Source organism: Mus pahari, chromosome 22 (assembly GCF_900095145.1).
Source record: "Mus pahari chromosome 22, PAHARI_EIJ_v1.1, whole genome shotgun sequence".
NCBI classification, from domain to species: Eukaryota; Metazoa; Chordata; class Mammalia; order Rodentia; family Muridae; genus Mus; species Mus pahari.
In genome coordinates this window covers 32,751,089-32,759,598 of record NC_034611.1, presented here as the reverse complement: position 1 = coordinate 32,759,598, position 8,510 = coordinate 32,751,089, and the positions used below count along the sequence as shown (strand labels likewise).

Below are 8,510 nucleotides of genomic sequence, written 5' to 3'. Positions count from 1 at the left end.
ACAGTAACAGACAGGTAGATCAATGGAATAGAATTGAAGACCCAGAAATGAACCAACACACCTATGGTCACTTGATCTTTGACAAGGGAGCTAAAACCATCCAGTGGAAAAAAGTCAGCATTTTCTCTTTTTCTTTCTCTTTCTCTTTCTCTTTCTCTTTCTCTTTCTCTTTCTCTTTCTCTTTCTCTTTCTCTTTCTCTTTCTCTTTCTTTTCTTTTCTTTTCTTTTCTTCTTTTCTTTTTCTCTTTCTTTCTTTCTTTCTTTCTTTCTTTCTTTCTTTCTTTCTTTCTTTTTTGTGTTATTTACAAATCATAGTTTCAACCATAGCTCAAAAATCAGGTTCATCTGGTACTTGTGGCATAGTAAATGATTTTTTTCATTCATTCTGGTAATATTTCTTTTGTACAAAAATTTACATATCATGTTCATATAAAAAGACTGAAAAAATATCATATTGATACTGCAGAAAACACTAGACTGATCTTTGAAAAATCATTGTGTTTAAAGCCGAATCAATTTCATGGTTGTAAAGAATTAGAAACATAGCTTCCCCTATACCTAACTTTTTCTTAATTCTGGTTTTACAGTTAACCCATGACGAGATCAGGTCTCATGTATGTATGCACACCTTAACGTGTTTTCACGGGACACTATGCGGGCTGGGTTAACACAGCATGGGAAACTGAGTCCACTCTTCTTCCTTTCACAGGTTACTTCTCTGTTTATTATCCAGACTGGCCTATATATCTACGAAACAGATACACATCTCTCTCTCTCATTGCTAAGTCAGTTCTTCTATTACTGTCTGCCATAATTACCATTTGGGCAAAGCACAAATATCCTAACTTGGTTCTTTTGGACTAAAGCCATGGTTGGGGGACAACTTATTCACATGCGGATACTTTAAAACTTTTCAATAAAATTTTAGTCAAAAGAACTTCTTAGTTTTCTAAGTCTACAGAGTTAACTTGTCTTTCAGCATTATGAATAGAGACTGACCAGGTTGCCATAGCTAGGACTTCAGCAAGTAATGTACACCCAGGAAATCTGAGAGATTTCCAGATCTGTAGTACTCATTTTGATAATTCTAAATCCAGTTGCCCTCAAGAATGCTTGCTGCTCTTGCAAAGCCCCAGTGTCTGACTTCCAGTCCCCACACTCTCACTACCACCTACGCCTCTAGTTCAGGTGGATTCTATGTCCTCCTCTAGCCTCAGTGGGGGCAGGGACACACATGCTAATATGCAGGATAGATAACCATATGCATTTTTCCGGTGCCATCTCCTCAGTCAGAGGAGTAACAGATTTGATTGAAAGACCTGGGATTTTCTGTTTGTGGGTGTTTTGTCGTTGTTGTTGCTTTAATCCTAGATTAAAATAATAAAAGAAACCAAGTGGAAATTTTGCATGCATTATGCTCAAGACCAAATGTTTTGAGCATTATAAAGAACAGCCAATGGCAACAAACATTGGATTTGATGGCTAATAGTCCCATTCCAAAAATCTATATAATTTAAAATAACAGGTATTCCTAAAACATCTAGGCAAAACTTGCCTGGGACCGGTTGGGCATAATATACACATAGGTATCTACCACCTAAGTATTTACAAAGCATAGGTCCACAAACAGAAGGAACTAGTCATGATTTTCTGAGTTCTACTCAGTTAAAGCTTTCACATCTCAAAAACCTTTACCAAAGGAAACACCTTAGAAATTTTGGGATTTTTTTTCCAATGTTACTCTTTTCTGCTTCTTTGTGTCAGCCTCCATCTTGAGCTTAATTTCCTCCACTGTAAGGGCACCCAGTTTCTTGGCCTTTGCTTTCTTAACCTTTTCCTTGATAGCAACCACATCAATCTTAGTTTCAGTAGAAGCTTCCTTTGGCTTCACAGCTGGCTTTTCCTTAGGTGGAATAAATGCTTTCTTTTGTCCTTCCTGCATCTTTGTAAGAGCTTCTGCTTGCTTATCCTTTATTGCTTCCATTTTTCTGCCGCTTCTTCTGATTCGCCTTCAAAAAGTATTCACTCCTGGCCAATTCTTTATCAATCTGGCTGTGGGGGAGGGAAGGGCATGCACTCCTTCTTGACACTCTTCTTTGGTTCCTTGTGCCTATTCACATTTTTGTGCTTGAACTGTGGCAAAAATCTTTCCCAACTTTGTAATCTTAACTCGGAATCTTTTGCCAACTCCTGTTTAACCACCATCAAGGTTTTAATGTTATAAATTGGATGTAGATTCTTCATGGTATCAAGGACTACTTTTCGAACCTCTTTGAGGTTACTAAAAGGTCCGATGGCTGAGACCATGTTCTCCTGAACCATAATGTAACAGTTTGTCAGGAGTTCCAGTGCCTTCAAGGTAGATCCTTTGGGACCAATAAGCTGCTGTCTTCTCTTCACAAATCTCTTTATTTCTCATCAGAGAGCCAATTTTAATGATGTCACAAGTAACATCATCCTGAAATATCCCTACTGCCTGTTCAAAGGAAACGTTCCTTGCCAAGAGCTTTATTAGGTCTTGGGCCCTAATGATGATGTGAGGGTTAAACATCTTCTTTGTTGTACAAACAGTCATGCTACCCTTGATCAAGTCCAGCATTGCTTTAACATGATACTTATTCAAGGCTTTCTGAACCCATGGCCAGCACTCTTTCAGGTAAGCCTCTTGGTATTTTGGGAACAAGGTTGTAAAATTGCTTTGCTCCAAGAGTCCTCTGTGATTGTCCTCTTTGGAAAAAGCTGGTTCCTTCCAACCATCAGTAACAGTGAGGAGCTCTTCCTCATCTTGGTTCTGAGCCACGTTTTCAAGTTTCTTTGGCAGGCGGGTCCACAAAAGTTGCCATCGCAAAACTCAAGACAGTATTTTCAACAAATGGTGCTGGTTCAACTGGCAGTTTGCATGTAGAAGAATGTGAATTGATCCATTCTTACCTCCTTGTACAAAGCTCAAGACTAAGTGGATCAGGGAACTCCACATACAACCAGAGGCACTGAAACTTATAGAGGAAAAAGTAGAGAAAAGCCTAGAAGATATGGGCACAGGGGAAAAATTCCTGAACAAAACAGAGTCGACAAATGGGACCTCAAAAAATTGCAAAGCTTCTGTAAGCAAAAGACACTGTCAATAAGACAAAAAGGCCATCAACAGATTGGGAAAGGATCTTTACCAATCCTAAATCCGATAGGGGACTAATATCTAATATATACAAAACTCAAGAAGCTGGACTCTAGAAAATCAAATAAACCCATTAAAAATGGGGTACAGAGCTAAACAAAGGATTCTCAACTCAGGAGTACCCAATGGCTGAGAAGCACCTGAAAAAATGTTCAAAATCCTTAATCAGCAGGGAAATTCAAATCAAAACAACCCTGAGATTCCACCTCACACCAGTCAGAATGGCTAAAATCAAAAATTCAGGTGACAGCAGATGCTGGCAAGGATGTGGAGAAAGAGGGACACTCCTCCATTGTTGGTGGGATTGCAAGCTTGTACAACCACTCTGGAAATCAGTTTGGCGGTTCCTCAGAAAATTGGACATAGTACTACCAGAGGATCCAGCAATAGCTCTCCTGGGCATATACCCAGAAGATGTTCCAACTTGTAATAAGGATACATGCTCCACTATATTCATAGTAGCCTTATTTATAATAGCCAGAAGCTGGAAAGAACCCAGATGTCCCTCAACAGAGGAATGGATACAGAAAATGTGCTACATTTACACAGTGGAGTACTACTCAGCAATTAAAAACAGTGAATTCATGAAATTCTTAGGTAAATGGATGCATCTGGAGGATATCATCCAGAGTGAGGTAACCCAAACACAGAAGAACACACATGATTTGCACTCACTGATAAGCAGATATTAGCCCAGAAACTTAGAATACCCAAGATACAATTTGCAAAACACATGAAACTCAAGAAGAAGGAAGACCAAAGTGTGGATACTTTGTTCCTTCTTAGAATGGGGAATGAAATATCCATGGAAGGAGTTACAGAGACAAAGTTCGGAGCTGAGATGGAAGGAAGGACCATCCAGAGAAGGCCACACCCTGGGATCCATCCCATATACAACCACCAAACCCAGACACTATTGCATATGCCAGAAAGATTTTCCTGATAGGACCCTGATATAGCTGTCTCTTGTGAGGCTATGCCTGGCAAACACAGAAGTGGATGCTCACAGTCATCTATTGGATGGAACACAGGGCACCCAATGAAGGAGCTAGAGAAAGTACCCAAGGAGCTAAAGAGGTCTGCAACCCTATAGGAGGAACAACAATATGAACTAACCAGTAACCCCCAGAGCTCGTGTCTCTAGTTGCATATGTAGCAGAGGATGGCCTAGTTGGCCATCAATGGGAGGAGAGGCCCTTGGTCTTGTGAAGATTATATGCCCCGATACAGGAGAATTCTAGGGCCAGGAAGCAGGAGTGTGTGGGTAAGGGAAAAGGGTGGGGGGAGGGTCTAGGGGATTTTTGGGATAGCATTTGAAATGGAAATGAAGAAAATATCTAATAAAAAGAAAGAAGTTAAGAGACACCATTACACACAGTAGAAAACAGAGAAGACTTCATTAAATTGAAGAAATAAAATGGACTATTCCTGAGAAAAATGAAGGAGCACACTAGAGATATAAGTGACTTTTGGGTTTTGTTTTGAAAATAAAGTTATCTTCTTACTGTGTTTGAATGGTGTCGTTTGTGAGTGCACAAAGACCACAGAGCAGCCAATTTCCTAGCAACCAAGCAAGAGAGACTAGGAACAACAAACAAATAGGGCCCAAAACAGAAGGGCACGCAGCGAAGGCTATCACCAAACGCGTATTTTTTTTTCCCAGCAAAATATTCATAAATTGAATTTAAAAAAAAATCCATGATCTGGTTGACCTTTTAAAGCAGTTGCTTTGGAGGCTATGTAGATGGTTGGTTTTAAAAAGATTGGGGGAAAAAAAAAAAAGAGTTCAGCTAATGGGTTCAGCTGACAGTGGTGAGTAGAGAATAATTAGATGCTAACCACATATTATAAATCTAGACTTTGTTAGTCATCATGACAGCAAAATGTAACACTGGGTCATATAAGAAGAAAAAGCTAAACCAGAAACAACCAAAATAGTTTACATGTTACAGAATCACATCTAAAATAATTTTCTCTAATACTATTTGCCCTAATTCCATTCTAACTCTGACAAGTGATGATTATCTTCTGAATACTATGTGTGTGACTAGATAATAATCTTGACCAGACATCAGACAGTTTTTTGTTTTGTTTTCTAAATGAACTGTCCTCCCTCCATTTACAAAGAAAGCAGGTCTCTCAAGCCCATGAGGACTTCTTCAGCTGTCCTGATTCCTGCCTCTCGTCTCCTTTGGAAACACATTATAGTGACTGAGGCATAGCCAGATAAAAGAGACTTGCTTCCTTTCCAGTTCTGCCTCCAGTAAAAAGATAGAACTGAGTCCGATATGAATCAGAAAACAAATAACTGTATCAGAAGCTGATGTTTGGGTGGATATCTTATGACTATGTGTATAAAACATAAAGCAAGAGGGAGGTATAGACTTAACGTCATTGGTAGAGTACAAGAATTTCTGAACAAAACACCCTTAGTACTGGCAGTACAATCAATAATTAAGAAATGGGACCCAGAAAACTGCAAGCTTTTTGCATGGCAAATACATAGGTGTTCAAAGAAAGTAACAGCCTATAGAGTGCAAAAAGATTTTACCAACTCTACATCTTAAAGAGTTACTATATAAAATATTCAACAAACTTGGAAACTAGATATCAAGAAAACAAATAACCCTATTTTAAAACAGGGTACAGAGCCAAACTGAATTCTCAATAGAGGAATCTCAAATGGGTGAGAAACATTGAAAGAAATGTTTAACCTCCTTAGCCATCGGGGATCAGAACTATTTGAGATTTCATCTTACATATGTGAGAATGGATGAGATCAACAGAATGAGTGACAATTCATCTTGATGAGGAAATGGGGTAAGAGGAACACTCATCCATTGCTGCTGGAAATGGAAACTTGTGCAGTCACTATAGGAATTGGTCTGTGAGGTCATTCCTGGAAGATAGGAGTTGATCTACCTCAAAACCCATCTATACCACTCTTGAGCCTATATCCAAAGGATACTTCATACAACGGAGACACTTATACAACAACTATTTTCATTGCTGCTTGATTCATAGTAGCCAGAAATTAAAAACCACATCTAAGTCTATCAACAAAATAGTGAGTAAAGAAAATGTGTTACATTTATGCAATGGAATATTACTCAGGCTTTAAGAAAAAAGAAATTATAAAATTCACAGTTAAATGAATAGAATTAGAAAAAAAAATCATCCTGCATAAGGGATCTCAAACCCAGAAAGACAAATATTGTACTATGCTTACTTATATGGGGATATTAACTTTAAATCAGTGATAACCAAGCTATAATTTGTAGAACCTCAGATACAAGGTATACAGTAAGTTCTTAGGTAGAATAGATCCATTTCCCATGGAAACAGAAAAAGGATAGTTATATATGGATGCTGATAATGGAATGAGAGAGGTTAAGTGTAGAGAGGAAGGGGAGAGGGAAACAAGGGGGGAAATATGGGAAGAAACAGCTAACATTGAGTAGCAGTTGAGGAATATTATGGAATCCTAATACAGTTGAATCATACTAAATATATATGTACATATGAAGGCAATCTAAACAAAATCACCAAATGTTGAGAGAGACAGAGTTCCAATTGGCCATATCTTGTCACAAATGGAATGTCCAGTTCTAAGACTGAGTGACATCTAATTGAATTGTTGGCCACAAGGGGTCCCATGGCAATTCTCAAACAAACCAGTCTGTTGCTAAGACTATTAGTTGCTTTCCACAAACTGTCAGCAAGGCCCTATAGCTGAAGACAACATCTACATAACTCATTGAATATGGTGAACTCAAGCTAGTGCCTACTGAGACCTTTTCCCTATGTCTGCCTATATACTATCATGCTCTTTGAAATGATGATAATGAACTAAACTCTGAATTGTAAGTCAGCACTCGATTAAATTCTTTCCTCTATAAAAGGTGCCATGTTAGTGGTGCTTCCCAGCAACCAATATTCTAAGACACTGGATGTATTCAACAAATTTCTCTCTTGATAGCTGAGGGAAAATTTTGGAAGAGAAGGCAGAAAGAGTGCAAGAGCCAGAGAGGTTGGAGGCCACCAATAAATCAAGGGTCTCTAAATCGATGTGAAGAAAGTTTATATGAATTCACAGAGACTGAAGCAGCACGCACAGGGTCTGTCTGTTCTCTATTATATTTGGGTTTACATATGTTCATTTGTGTAGAAGTATGTATAGAGACCTGGAAACAGGTAAGGAACCCCTGAAAGATGATTTAAGGTGCATTGGAGGTTAGAATATACATGATGTGAGAGAAGACGGGTAAATGTGATACATGATGTGAGAGAAGACGGGTAAATGTGAAGGGTATAAAAGTCAAAGGAGGTCAAGGTAAGAGAGATGGGACTGAGAAGGGATTAGGGTGGAGAGATATAAGAAAACCTGATGTTTGGTAAGCCAAATAAAGAGTAAAATTGTCAAAAGAGGTTAAGTTGAGGTATCTTGTATAAGTGGATAATGTTGCATCTAGAAACCACAAATTATCAAATTAAAATCTCAGTGTTCAAAGTAGACTATCTCCCCATGCATAAGACCCCAAAACAATGGCAGCAACTGCCACTGTATTTGGTTGCTCACCAGAGTAACTCTATTAATCTGGTAACAGGACATACAGAAATCAAACAGGACCCGAGATGAAAGTTTTCTCCTTTGCCTAGCTTTCATAGCACTGGAAGGTGTATACAGGCTGCAGGAAGAGAATTGTCATCAGGAACTGTGTGCTACACTGCAAACTAGGAAGACCTGATATATCCACTGGTGTAATAGTGGCAAGTCTGTTGGAAATGAGTCCTACTTCACAGGAGGGAAATCAGGTCTGATATAGTAAATCTATGCAAACGCTTGTAACTGCAGAGATTATAGGAACAGAGATGGAAGCTACAGGTATTGTTTTTCAAAGGCATAATTGTGCCTATAAAATTGTCTTCAAAAAAGTGCTATTAAAGATGGATCAAGATCTATTAAGGATGAGATCAGAGAAATTACCGAACAGGAGATTGCAAGAGCCTAAGATCCAGGTTGTCTGCTATAAGATAGTATATTATACATGTGAAATATAAGCAATATGGATACCTAAACAACACATATACAATGTGTTGGCAGCCCAGCATGGATGTAGAAAGCCTCATAAAGGTCCACTCTTACATGAAGTGGTACAGGTAATTAATTACTTCTAAAAGAGAGAGAATCTTTCTTCTCTTCGCTAGGCATGTGCCCATGATAGGTTGCCCAGTTCCAAGTGTTCATCCATAAACATATGAGCAATGTAAATAGACTCAGTGGTGTATCTCTCTCTCTCTCTCTCTCTCTCTCTCTCTCTCTCTCTCTCTCTCT

The 8,510-nt window shown here is 38.6% G+C and overlaps 1 pseudogene; it reads right to left on the bottom strand.

Annotated features, from left to right (window-relative positions):
* Positions 1–1,708: 1,708 nt before the first annotated feature.
* Positions 1,709–2,843, bottom strand: LOC110338598 (annotated as a pseudogene).
* Between the last annotated feature and the right edge of the window lie 5,667 nt (positions 2,844–8,510).